This window comes from Elephas maximus, chromosome 1 (genome assembly GCF_024166365.1).
Source record: "Elephas maximus indicus isolate mEleMax1 chromosome 1, mEleMax1 primary haplotype, whole genome shotgun sequence".
Classification (NCBI taxonomy): Eukaryota; Metazoa; Chordata; class Mammalia; order Proboscidea; family Elephantidae; genus Elephas; species Elephas maximus.
In genome coordinates this window covers 28,111,333-28,123,898 of record NC_064819.1, presented here as the reverse complement: position 1 = coordinate 28,123,898, position 12,566 = coordinate 28,111,333, and the positions used below count along the sequence as shown (strand labels likewise).

General features: G+C 47.5%; 1 protein-coding gene across 9 annotated transcripts in view; it reads left to right on the top strand.

Moving 5' to 3' along the window:
* Positions 1 to 2,412: 2,412 nt before the first annotated feature.
* Positions 2,413 to 12,566, top strand: part of ST6GAL1 (ST6 beta-galactoside alpha-2,6-sialyltransferase 1) — a 159,194-nt gene continuing 149,040 nt past the window's right edge. For 4 of the 9 annotated variants that reach the window (XM_049880631.1, XM_049880599.1, XM_049880561.1 and 1 more), the window contains exon 1: positions 2,413 to 2,629. The gene's annotated coding sequence lies outside the window, so the exon portion shown is untranslated. Of the gene's footprint in view, positions 2,630 to 2,651; positions 3,319 to 12,566 lie in introns of those variants that run through there. The other 5 variants (XM_049880570.1, XM_049880553.1, XM_049880580.1 and 2 more) reach the window with 3 other exon arrangements.

Genomic DNA, 12,566 nt, shown 5'->3' with positions numbered 1-12,566 from the left:
TGGTCAGTGCAGTTTCGATTTCTTCCTTCAGTAACATTGGTTCTTAATTATATGCTACCTCCTGAAATGGTTAAATGTTGACCAATTCTTTTTGGTATAGTGACTCTGTATTCCTTTCATCTTTTTTTGATGCTTCCTGCGTCATTTAATATTTTGCCCATAGAATCCTTCAGTATTACAACTTGAGGCTTAATTTTTTTCTTCAGTTCTTTCAGCTCGAGAAATGCTGAGCCTGGTCTTCTCTTCTGGTTTTCTAACTCCAGGTCTTTGCACATTTCATTATACTTTGTCTTCTTGAGCCACCCTTTGAAATGTTTTGCTCAGTTCTTTTACTTCATAGTTTCTTCCATTCACTTTAGCTACTCTACCTTCAAGAGCAAGTTTAAGAGTCTCTTCTGATATCCATTTTGGTCTTTTCTTTCTTTCCTGTCTTTTCTAATGACCTTTTGTTTTCTCCACGTATGATGTCCTTGATGTCATCCCATAACTTGTCTGGTCTTTGGTCACTAGTGCTCAATGTGTCAGATGTATTCTTGAGATGGTCTCTAAATTCAGGTGGGATATACTCAAGGTTGTACTTTGGCTCTTGTGGACTTGTTCTAATTTTCTTTAACTTCAGCTTGCATATGAGCTATTGATGGTGTAATGCCTAGGATGGAGCCCTGGTGGTGCAGTGGTTAAGAGCTCGGCTGCTAACCAAAAGGTTGGCAGTTTGAATCCACCAGCCTCTCCTTGGAAACTCTATGGGGCAGTTCTACTCTGCCCTATAAGGTCGCTGTGAGTCGGAATTGACTCTATGGCAACGAGTTTGTGTTTTAATGCCTAGGGTATTGATCTTCAAGCATTCCGCTTCATTTTTTACAGCTTCCAATTTCCTTGATTCATACTTTGTGCATTCCACTTTCCAATTACTAATAGATGCTTGCAGGTGTTTCTTCTTTTTTTGAATCATGCCACATGACATCATATTGTGGTGGCTTTTGTGTTGCTGTGATGATGGAAGCCTCGTCACCAGTATCTCACATACCAGCAGGGTCACCCATGGTGGACATGTTTCAGCAGAGCTTCCAGACTAAGACTAGGAAGAAGTACTTGGCAATCTATTTCCAAAAAAAAAAAATTGGCCAGTAAAAATCTCAATAGATAGCAGCGCAACGTTGTCTGATATAGTGCTGGAAGATGAACCCCTCAGGTTGAAAGGCATTCAAAATACAACTGGGAAAATGCTGCCTCCTCAAGGTAGAGCTGACCTTCAAGTTAGTCATAGTGATTTGAGTTCACTCAGCCTGGCAACTTCCACAACTGAAACTCTTCCTGTTGAGCAATAATGCCTCTGTCCCAGGCAGGGGAGGGACCAGCTGTGACAGCATTAGGGGGCCATGATCAAGGAAGGAAGGGAGCAATGTTTGAAAGATGTTGGAGATGGGATGAGGATACAGATTCTCCTTTTCTGAGTTGATAGTGAAAAAAAAAAAAGTGGGGAGTGGCCTATTACTGACTTGGAGAGAAAACTCCAGGCTTAGGCTCCAGGCTTTGGAAGTGGGTACTGTACTGGGTGGCACAAGCTGTGATCTACTGCTAACCTAAAGGTTGGCAGTTTGAACTCATCCAGCAGTGCCAAAGAAATGTCTGGTGATCTGCTTCCATAACGATTCCCATTGCCAGGGAGTAGATTCATAGTGACCTTGTAAAGACAAAGTAGAACTGCCCTGTTGGGTTTCCAAGGCTGTAAATCCTTATGCAAGCAGACTCCCACATCCTTCTCCTGCAGAGTGGCTGGTAGGTTCCAACCACCAACCTTTCCATTTGCACCCGAGTGCTTTAACCGCTGCACCACTCATAAAGATTGCAGCCAAGGAGACCCTATGGAGCACACTTCTACTCTGTAATACATAGGATTCTACTCTGAAACACATAGGGTCGCCTCGAGCTGGGTTTGATTTTGGTTTTGATGTTTTTGAGGACCTGGACTATCCCTTCCCTCCACCACACACCCCCAGCCCAGAGCTTGGCACTTCGTGTGCATGCAGTAGTTGTCTGGGAGGTGATTATTAGTTCTGGTGGCTATAATCCCTCTCCGGGCTACGGACGAAGGTCGCTTTCAGCCCTCTAGTGAAGTGGTATTCTGTTTTGGGGAGGTGGCCCCCGTGATGGTCAGTATGCAGTTCCTCAGAGGCACAAGGAAGGTCATGAGTGCCCAGGGGTAATCTCCAAGTTTGTGCCCCTTCCCCCTGCCGGCATCGACGACGGGGGTGAGGGTGATTCATCACCTGGCCTCGTCTGGCACCCCCCCTTAGACTTGCAAATACCCCCCTCTAAACCCCTTGGCTACGCCTGAGCAGCTCCTGCTTGCTCAACAAGCTGTTTCCTCCCGCACCAGCCCCAGCTCCGCCCCCGTGACAGGCAGGAACCTCGCTGTTTTCACCAGCCTCTACCTGCGGCTTCGTCTGCAGACAGCTGGGCGGAGAGCAGTCTCCGCGTGCAGGCGTTCGCGACACCCCTTCCCTTCTGTATTCACCCTTTGAGACTACCAAGTACGTGCCACGCTCGATGTTAGGAGGCTCTTGCCAAACCCTGCGAAATACATTTTCTTCCGTATTCTGTATTAGAAGAATTCGAGGCTTCGGAGGTAAGTGACTTGTTCACGGTCACCCAGTCAGTCATTAGTTGAGTCAGGATTTCTAGTTCCCACTGGTTAAGATGAAAAGCCCGAGGGACAGTCGATTCAGTTCTCCCGGACCTGAGGGGTCGGATGGAGGCGGAATTTGGGGTTCTGGCCCCACGGCGTTGCCCCTCCCCCTCATTCCTCGGTCCGCCCTCCTTGCTGGGAGGCAGAGTCCGGGCATCACCCCGTGTTCCCAGCGGAATCTGGGCACTGCTTCCTCCGGGGTCCGCTCCCTAGCGACCTCCAGAGGGCGAGGCTGGTTTGGGGCTCAGTGTAGCAGGGGAGCCACCCTTCCCGGCCCTATTTGCATGGCAGAGACGGCTCGCTTCCTCCCCGCCCTTCCGCGGCTCTCTTCTTCCCTCCTTGCGGCTTCCCCACCCCGCATCCCCTGGTCCCCTCTCCTCCCCAGCGGACCCCTTCTCCGGACTCCCGCTTGGGGCTCCCAACTCCCGGGCTCTCCTGAGCCCCCCGAGCGCGGAGTCCGGCGGCACCTGGGGGAGGGGTGTCCTGGGCTGGCCCGGCAAGGGAAGACGCCTGGGGCACTGCCCGGCGCTAACAAAGGGAGCCCGCTGCCGGCCGGCGTGGGCGCGGAGCGGGGTGCAGCAGTGGAGCCGCGGGAGGAGCCGCAGCCTTGGCGGCCAAGACCGCTGCGCGTGAGTAAGGGGTGCGGTGGGCAGTGGCCCGACCCGGGCCCCTGGGAGGACGCATGCAAGGGGGGCAGGAACCCAGAGGAGCGGCGGGGCCCGCGGCGCGTCTAGGACGCCTCAGCCACTCTCGCCGCGGTGGCCGGGGCGCCTTTTGACTGCGGGTATCTGTGTAGTTGTCAGGACCGAGGGGCCGCTCCGGCTTATTCCGGGCTCCGCGAACCTGAGGACCCACAACAAACCCACGTGCGCGCGGCTCTTGGGGGCCCTCCTTTCACCGTAGCACCGGCAGGACTGGGGCGGGGGGCAGCCCTTGCAGAGCCTTTGCAGACCGGGAAACTGAGGCCCGCGGCGTGGAGGGGGGCAGACACCATAACAAATGCACGTGTTCCCTGCCCTGGAATCCGGGCGCACTGCAGGCCTTTAGGAGCCACCCTGCAGTGTCGTGCCATTGTCTAAGCCGCGGGACCGGGAGAGGCGCCACTTGCTGGAGGAGAGAAAAAAAAACCCGAGATCAAACCCAGTGCCGTCGGGTCGATTCCGACTCATAGCGACCCTGTAGGACAGAGTAGAACTGCCCCCCACAGAGTTTCCAAGGAGCGCCTGGCCATTTGAACTGCCGACCCTGCGGTTAGGAGCCGTAGCACTTAACCACTACGCCACCAGGGTGAGAGAGCTAGCCATTTAAAAGGTACCACTTGGGCGTCAGGCCAAACTGCCAGATTCAAAACGGAAAAAAAAAAAGCAGCTACAAAAAGGCTCCCCAGGCCGAGATTATCTCCCCTGCCATGGCGCAATCCTTGGGGCGAAGCTGGATGCACTCTCCTCCACCTCACGTCTTGCAAAAGAGAAAAGACCTATTCCTGCGCCCCATTGTCCCCGCAGCCCCGGCAACTGGCTCTGTTGGGGGATGACGAGCGCCGGCCCAGCGTGTAGGAAGAACAGTCCAGTTTAAAGATCGCCTGTTTCGCCTGTGCCTTGCCTTACACGTCTTCGTACCTGGTCCACTCTTTCTGCTTGTTAGGTGTTTTCACAAGCAAGACCAGCCGAGGCCTCTTGTTCTAGGCGGCACCGGCAACGGTACCGTTTTCAGCTTTACCTGAGTTTATCTGAATGACATTATGAGGTCCAGAAAGAGGGGCCTCTTGGTTTTGCTTTTTCCCTGTTTAAATATGCTCAGCTCAGCATTCCGGAGCTTAGTTCATCAGACCTGGTGAGGCAGCTTTGAGAAGGCTTGGGGGATGAACTGGCTTCCTAGGTGATGCTGTTGGTGCAGCATCAAGCCCCTTAGGTTGTGTGAGTGCCCGGTGTGCGCAGGAATGGAGGCACCTCAGGTGCGTGTGAGCCTGCTGAGCAGTGGGGCTGCTGCTTCACCTTGGCTGCAGTGGCTGGAGATGAACTTGTCCCAGAGAACTGGAGAGCCTCCATCCCTACCCAACTGCCACTGAAAGGGTCCAGAGAGCATGTAGCGCACCTTTGTATTTTACAAGTGGGAAACAGCAGAGTTCAGCCGCTTGCCCAGGTTTAAACCTGGTGAGATCAGCAGCATAGAGGGCTTGAGTGTGGGTCTCCCAGCTCCCACAGTGCCCTGTCCTGCCCTGTGACTAAAGGCAAATCCTGGATTCTGTGGTTGGCCTAAAAGGCAGTGGCCTTAGGCAGACCAGAATTAAACAAAGAAAGTAATTCAGATTGAAAGCTGCCCCCTCCTCTTCTCCCTTTTGAGAGTTCTTTATTCAGTTGAGAACAGATAGATTTAGTAATTCCTTACTTTCTGTCCTTTCATAAGCTTAGTTATTCTTCTCTGCAGACTGGCCCCTTCCCCTCGAATTGGAATAGGGCCAGCTATTTTTTTTTTATGGAGACTTAGCTATTCTGCCTCATCTGAGAGTCAGGAGGCCTTTGTTGGGGAATAAGCATGGCCTGTTGACCTCCGTCCAGCTGGGAAGAAAGTGTCTCTTAGCGGGCTACTTCTGACCACTCAAGGCAGAATAAAGCATTGTTTTCATTGAATTTATTTTTTTATGAGAGTCCTGCGGAAGTAGCTGCTTAGTTTTGCACTTGTCGGAAGAGAAGTTGGAAAAGCAAAAAACACTGCGAGACCAGGTTTCTGCAAAGCTAACTGCCCTCTTGCCCTGGTCCCTGTTACCTCCTAGCTACACTTCTTTCTTTCTGCAGGCTTTCCAGAGCATTTTATTCTCCTAGTAATTCCTCTTGGAAGTTGAGTATAGCTGTCTCATCTGGATGCTAACCCTGTAAGAAACTTCACAGATCTCCTGGTCAGATCCGGTTATTTTTCCGGATGGGAAAATGGGCCCAGAGAGGAGGAATGACTTGCCCAAGGACACACAGCAAGTTGTCTGCTTTAGTGCCTTGTTTTTGCTTAAAAGGAAAACTGTTACATCAAACAAGTTGTCGTTGGTACCCCAGAGTAAAGTTAAAGTTATGATGGTTGTTACAACAACACCTTTTAAGTCATAGAATGAATTCCTTGAGGATTTAAACAGGCTTTGATTATTAAAGGAGGCCTAAAAAAAAAAAAAAAAAAAAAATTTTTTTTTTTTTTAGTGGTGTAGAGGTTAAGAGCTCAGCTGCTTACCAAAATGTCCGCAGTTTGAATCCACTAGCTGCTCTTTGGAAACCCTATGGGGGCAGTTCTACTCTGTCCTCTGGGGTCACTGTGAGCCGGAATCCACTCGAAGACAATGGGTGTGTTTGTGTGTGTGATTATTAAACACCTTGGATCCTGATGGTAGAAATGTTGATGTGTTACCTACAGTATCACTCGTGATCTTTGGTGTTTACTAAATGGCTCACTTCACCCTTGCCCAGGGCTAGCCCCACCAGACCCAGTGCTGTCAGCCCAGAGGTGCCTAAATACTCTCTCTTGTGTTTCCCCTGTTAGGGAGCTGCTATGAGTGTTATAAACCTGCCAAACTAAAACCAAGCCCATTGCCATCCAGTCGATTCCGACTCACAGTGACCCTACTACCCTACGGACAAGAGAACGAAACACTGCCCAGTCCTGTGCCATCCTCATGATTGTTGTTATGCTTGAGCCCATTGTTGCAGCCACTGTGTAAATCCATCTTATTGAGGGTCTTCTTCTTTTTTGTGGACCCTCTACCTTACCAAGCATGATGTCCTTCTCCAGGGACTGATCCCTCTTGATAACATGCCTGTGATGGTTAAGGTTGTGTGTCAACTTGACTGGGCCATGATTCTCAGTGGTTTTGCAGTTGTATGATGTTGTGATCACTTCCATGTTGAGATCTGATATAATGTGATCACCTCCATGATGGGACCTGCTGTGAGTAGCCATTCAGTTGAAAGGGAGTTTCCTTGAGCGTGTGGCTTGCATCAAATACAAATGGACATTCTGGCAAGGTCTGTGGGCTTTTGCTCTCTCTGGATCCCGTAGCTGGCTCCCTGTTTGTCTGATCTCCAGTTCTCTGGACTTGAGCTAGCAGCCTACCTGTGGTCTTGCCTGCCAGTCTTGGGATTTATTGATCTTTGCTGCCTGTGAGCAAGAGCCCTTCTCTCTGACCTGCTGATCTTGGGTGTACCAGTCCCTGTGGCTACATGAATCAGGAGAAGCCCCTATTCTGATCCACAGACTTGGGACATTCCAGCCTCTACAACCGTGTGAGCCATTTCCTTGATATAAATATCTCTCTCTGTGTATTTATATGCTTTACTGGTTTTGCTTCTCTATGGAACCTAGCCTAAGACAATGTCCAAAGTATGTGAGATGAAGTCTCACCATCCTGGCTGTACTTCTTCTAAGACAGATTTGTTCATTCTTTCAGTAGTCCATTATGTATTCAGTATTCTTTACCAACACCATAATTCAAAGGCATCAATTCTTCAGTCTTAATCTCTGAATTTCTCCCTTTCCCTGCATGTAGTCCCAGTGAAGGATCACATGGTGGACATTTTAAAATCTTCCTCTCATTCTCCTTATTCATTGTCCAGCTTTCACATGCATATGAGGCAATTGAAAACACCATGACTTGGGTCAGGTGCACCTTAGTCCTTAGAGTGACAGCTTTGCTTTTTAACACTTTAAAAATGTCTTTTGCACCACATTTGCCCAATGGAAATGGACATCTTTTGATTTCTTGACTGCTGTTTCCATGGGTGTTGATTTTAGATCCAAGGAAAACGATATCCTTGATGACTTCGATTTTTTCAGTGTTTATCATGATAGTTACTCTTTAGTGTTTACTAAATGGATAACTTCACCCTTGCCCAGGGCTAGCCCAGAGGTCCCTAGATACCCTCTCTTGTGTTTCTCCAGTTAGAGAGCTGCTTTGAATGTTATAAACTTACAGGCAGTGAGAAGTCAGAAGAGAGAGTCTCCATTTAGTTGCTCAGGCTACTTCCCTCTTGGCCTCCAGCTTCCTTCTTTGTACAAAGAGAGTCCCACCTGCCTGGTGGTCTGTGCATAGGCTGTTCTGAGGCAGTCTGGTGGAGTGGGAGATACCCTGGCCTTAGAGTCAGAGGAGGGGCCTGGAATCTTCCCACCTCTCTGCTGCGTTACCTCGTCTCCCTCCACATTGTATAAAAAGCAAGGGAAAGAACATGGATGTATTTCCTGGAGTTGTTGTGGCATTAAGTCATAAGACACATGTTTATGTCTGCCTGGGCCTCTTGTCATGCTTGGGTGCTCTACCCTTTTAAGTGGTGGAGAATAATGGGGGGAGGTGGCTGTCTGCTGTGGAGAGAATAACCCAGTAGTGTAAGCCCTATATCCTTGGGTGGTGCAGACAGTTTGTGCTCAATTACTCAACTAAAGGTTGGCAGTTCGAACTCACCCAGTTGTACCATGGAAGAAAGGCCTGGTGATCTCCTTCTGTAAAGATGAGAGCCGGGAAAACACTGTGGAGCAGTTCTACTCTGTAACACACAGGGCCACCAGGAGTCAGAATCAACTGGATGGCAGTGGGTTTGGTTTTTCTTTTTTAATGCCCCTGTGCTCACATTAGGAGACCTTGCTTAGTCACAAAGAGGCATGAATGCCAGCCAAAAAACCAAACCCACTGCCATCAGGACAGAGTAGAACTGCCCCACAGACTTTCCAAGGGGCGTCTGGCAGATTCGAACTGCCGACCCTTTGGTTAGCAGCCGTAGCACTTAACCACTACACCACCAGGGTTACCATGAATGCCAGAGGAACTGTATATGAGACATTCGGGTGGTTGTGAAGCATGTGTGTTTCTAAGGCAACGAGACCTCATGAAAAACAAAGAACAAAACCAGAACTTTCACATTCAAGGGAGTGCTATCTAAAGTCATTCCATTGGTTCTTCTCTTATTTACTGACCCAGAGGTTGGGTGGGGCCGGAGTCCTGTACTGGGCCTGGGGTTTCAAAAACAAGAAGGGCCATCCTTTGCCCTGAGCAGTTTACGGTTTTGTTGCAGGCCCCAGTCCAGCTCCACTGCCCTTGCTGAGAATGCATTTGGGTCTCCTCTAGAAAGCGCCCTCAGAAGCCAGAGAAAATCGATCTAATTGATCTCAACACTGACCTCTTGGGTTCCCCTTTTCTTCACCAAGAAAGCCAAGAATAGGCAGTACGAGAAAATGAAAGAAGGGAGATTTCAAAGAGAATGTAGCTATCTACAGATGCAAGGATGTGCTCGCATTAAAAAATCCCAGAAATAACTTATTAATGAAATTCACAGTAGATGTCTGGAACATAAGAGTCCTGGGAATTTGGACAGGAATTAGTTGCTCAGACCTGGTATCAGTGACATGTTCAACAAGAACTGAATTGGGAAAAATGCATTATTTCTTACTTGTCTATGTTTATACTTATTCCTATAGATATACTTTTTGTAGGCGTGTTATAACAGTAAGGAGCCCTGGTGGCAACATGGTTAATCACTTGGCTGCTAACAGAAAGGTTGACAGTTTGAACCCACCAGCTGCTCCGCAGGAGAAAGATGTGGCAGTCTGCTTCCCTAAAGATTACAGCCTTGGAAACCCTGTGGGGCAGTTCAGCACACAATAACAACAAACAACATTGTGAAAATAGCATATCAAACAATGTGTTTTACCATATTAAAATACTGGGGTGGTTTTCTGACTCATTACCATAAGATTCAGGTTAAACTTGAGGATCAACTTCCATAAGATAGCATCCTAAAGTTGGAATTAACTGGGTCATACGTTAAAGGGTATGATCATTTTAAAGACCCTTCGTAGATTTAATCCCAATTCCACATAAAGTTTTAAAGTAGCTCAGTATTACCTGTTTGGGAACAGTAGAAATTAAGAGCACAGGCAGTTCAGGATTTGAACTCTTGCTTACCTGATAGCTGGCCATTGTGTGGCTTTCAGCACTGAGGGAAGCAGGAAATTAATTAAAATGGAACTCCGTAACAAGTGACAAGTGGAAAGAATGATCATTTGCATGATGCATTAAAAAAAAATTTTTGTAATGGAAAATTTCAAACATCCACAAGTGAAAGACAGATATAATGAACCTCCATATACTGTCACCCAGCTTGGACAATCATCAAAACTCACAGCCACTCCTCCACCTCAGATTACTCAGAAGCACGGCCCAGATGTCTTCCCATATCAATGTGCACTTATTCTTTTATCATGGTTGCATCACTTTCTATATGTGGATGTATTTATTTAGCCAGTCCTCTGCTGATGGATATTTATCTATTTCCATAAAAATATATTTCTAAGTGTATTTAGACTTTGGTTATATGGAAGGATAACAGTAAATGTGAGTGGGTTAAACAAAGCCAGTCCATAAAGCCCTGGAAGTGGTGGCAAAAAAGTGTGTTCAAGGACACTGAGGACCACGCCCTGGGAGGCTGGACTAAAGGGCTTTCAGAAAGCTAGTAAGAGGGTGGCTATTTGGATGGAAGGGCATTTTAGAGAGAGCTTCCCTGGTTTGGTACCCCAGACCATAAATGCAAGAAACTGACATTCTCTTCTTCTTTCCAAGGTCCTTGGGACTTCCAAGTTTGTTTCCATCCTTAGGTTAGGATTGTGAGCTGAGGTGGGGATGGGAGGGGAAGCTGGCACTAAAGTGGGAGACCAAAAACTTGTGGCCATCCAGGTGATTCCGACTCATAGTGACCCTATAGGACAGAGTAAAACTGCCCCATAGGGTTTCCAAGGAACTGCTGGTGGATTTGAATTGCTGACTTTTTGGTTAGCAGCCGAGCTCTTAACCACTGCACCACCAGGGCTCCTAGCAGAGGGAGGGAAAAGAAATGAAGAAGGAAACAAGAGATGTCTGATGGCAGGATCTGGAGGAAGTAATGCAACAGTTCTACCCTGTTTGGTTGTTTAGATTCATCTGGAGCCTAGTGTTTCCTGAGGTCCAATACTTTCAAAAAAGACCGTGATAAAATGAAACACATCAGGAAATGGGCTACCTGGATGATAGAGTTTTAGTACACCATATTGGAGGCCATGATAAGAGGTTTAGGACACCATACTGGAGGAGAAGAATAAGTATGAAAGCTGGGGATTTCTGGCCTGCAGGAGCTAAAATATAAGGGGCACCTGAAGTCTGGCATATGGAAGAAGGATTAGGGTCATTCTGAGTGGCTCTGCAGAAGGGAAGCAATATGGAATGGGGAAATAGTTGCAGAAGGCAGATGAGGAAGAATGTACTTCATGGAACTGCGCAACCATGGAATAAGTTATGTTATGAGGCAGCAAACTCCTTGTCATGGAGGTATTCAAACAAAAATTGGAATTAAACTTGTTTGCTATCAAAGGATTGGTGCACTGCGAAGGAATTGACATAAATACCGCCTCAGACTCCTGCCAACATGGAGCCTGTGACTATGGACCAAGAAGCCAAGGATGCAAAATGCAACAAGTTATAGACAATGTAACTAGAGCAATTCTCACCTGCTCTGAAATGTGGAATAAGCCTTCAAAGGAGGCTTAAACATTGTTTCCCCTGGATCTTGGCAACGCTCTCCCTGTTCTGTTTTTGGCTTCAGCTCTGCTTGACCTTATATTCATAAATTTTTTCCACAGGAGTAAATATATCACACATACTTTAGATGACCAGAAAACTGGCAACTGGAAAAGAACTCAGTGTCCTGGGAGGATGATTGTAACTTCTTTTTTTTTTTTTTTTAATTAACAGCCCTGCCCTTGTAAACCTGCATCCATCTCCTGGTTGGTGGAGTATTTCCTAGCACAGTGCTGAGACATCATTCAGCTTTATTTTGGGAACGCTCTACGCTTTGCAATCTTTCTCAGGTCCTCTGAGTTGGAATTGAGAGCACCGCCATGTTTAATGCTGTCATTTTCTTCCCTGAGGACTAGGAGGAACCTCTTGGACTTAAGTCCCAGCTGAGTCTTGGTGAGGGAAAAGTGGCAAACTTTACCATCTCCTGGGCTTTTGCTGCATGCCTGGCACTGATTAGGCACTCTATCTGTTCTCTCATTGTATCCTCACAGCAACACTTGGTGTCTAGGCATCATTAACTCCATTTCATAGATGAGAAAACCGAGCTTCAGAGAGGACGAGATAGCTCACTGAAAGTTTCACCACTGATAAGTGGTGAAGCTGGGATTGGGTGTAGATCTGTTGGCCTCTTTCCCCATGTGATGCTACAGCTTTTTCTACTGCTAATAATTCCCACTTCTTTGGGTCTGAGAAAGGCTTAGTCCTTGTGTTTCACTGGGGCTTAGCTGAATAATCTTTCCTTACAGAGGCAGGTGGAAGCTTTGTACTATTCTCCTAAGAGCATATGAAAAATCTCAGGGGACACTCATACGTGAATAGCATGGCTTTCGGGTCCAGTGTACTCATTCCCCTTTTTTTGGTAAGAGTTTGTATCAAGCCGGGATTGCTCTCTTTTCTCGCCCTTTAAAGCTGTGGCACCCACCTGTTCTCATTGTCTGGTTATGACTGGGAATAAGCATACCAGTGGTGAACATGGCCACAGATTGGGCACCACTTGCTTGGCTACCTTAAATACCTTTAAGCTTGTGGATGAAACTCAATATTGGCATTGTTAAGGGTTTATCTTGCAGTGTTTCTAGGCCCTTAAAGAATTTCCTCCCTTGCAGAGCTTATTCAACATTAATTTGTTCATCAAATATTTATCGAGTACCTGTTATGTGCCAGGCATTGTGCTAGGCGTTGGGAATACATAGATAAATAATACACAGTGCAGATCTGCACACACGCTTTCTCTGTAGCTGGCAGGAACTTAGGGGGTTTGTGGCAGACAGGCTTCTCATATCACCTCTTCCTCTTTTCTCA